Source organism: Papilio polytes, unplaced genomic scaffold (genome assembly GCF_000836215.1).
Source record: "Papilio polytes unplaced genomic scaffold, Ppol_1.0 DF821733.1, whole genome shotgun sequence".
NCBI lineage: Eukaryota > Metazoa > Arthropoda > Insecta > Lepidoptera > Papilionidae > Papilio > Papilio polytes.
In genome coordinates, this window is record NW_013527471.1 from 1,419,943 (window position 1) to 1,421,165 (window position 1,223).

Consider the following 1,223-nt stretch of genomic DNA (forward strand, 5'->3'; position numbering starts at 1 on the left):
AGGGTTCAGAAGGGATTTTACAGGAGAGGTGACGCATACGTAAAGGATATTTTTTAAGGCATCTCGACCTCTGTTATTTAAAAAGAAGGCAACACAGAAGAGTATTGATAGCGGTCTTTTCACCGTTTTGCCGAATTACGATGACCGGTTGCCAACTTGTACTATAGAAATGAAAAAAAAAAACGTCTTTAAAAAAAAAACAAATGAAAAAATTTGTATTATGTTTAGTAACTACTGCTAGATATACGTAAGAATTTAATTGTTTGTTTGCTTGGTGACAAGCAATAAGTTATATTTACTTTGACATAAGCGCACATATTTATAGTGCACTTGATGCGATGCAAGATTGAACGTAAAACAAGCGGCGAATATCTCGCGAGAACAATGGGGCGGCGCCACTGTAGCGCCGTGCTGTATTCATATTGTTGTAGACTTTAAAACTTGTTAGACATAAGTTTTAATGAAAAAAATATTAACGCACAAAATTAATATGAATCAAATACCTATTCTTATACACGTCCTTTCTAAGTTATGTCTTAGGCCACCAATAGATAACATAACTAACTACTTTATGTGTTATTATGTAATATTATTTTAAAATAGTGAAAAACGATCTTACTAATTATTTAACTAACGTTTATAGTAACAGATAGGCTAATTACTGAGTTATTTTTTTACTTTCGCGCAGACAAAGTTGCGGGCAAAAGTGACTATATTATAATTCTATATGATTTTAAAGTCTGTGGCACATAGATTAGCGTCAGATTTCATATCCGCTGCCGACGTAAGCGACGCCGATAACATCTCTTTGCTACTCGTAACGTTCATGTTTCATAAAAGAAAAAAACTGTAGTAAATCCGTGACTTTTTTAGAGCACTAGCCAGCATCTCTTCACTTACTCCCGTTTGACATCATTTGTGATGTGTGCAAGAGTATTTTCAAATAATTATTGTTGTTAGCATTATGGTTAAGTATAAAACATCCATAGACACTAAGATGAAAAAAATGCTGGTAATCATTTAGTGAACATTGAAACAAAAAAATAAGATGGGAATAACCAACCATCCAGATATATAACCGTTGTTTGATTGGATAATACCGTTTGTTAATTCTATGGAATTAGTACCTGTTTTAAGAACGGCGATAGAAAGCCTCTTTAGCTCAGTGGTAGAGCACTGGTCTCGTAAACCAGGGGTCGTGAGTTCAAACCTCACAGGAGGCA

At 34.3% G+C, this 1,223-nt stretch overlaps 1 non-coding gene across 1 annotated transcript; it reads left to right on the top strand.

Moving 5' to 3' along the window:
- The first annotated feature begins 1,151 nt into the window (after nt 1-1,151).
- On the top strand, nt 1,152-1,223 carry Trnat-cgu. The gene has a single exon. It is a non-coding gene; the product is annotated as a tRNA-Thr (tRNA).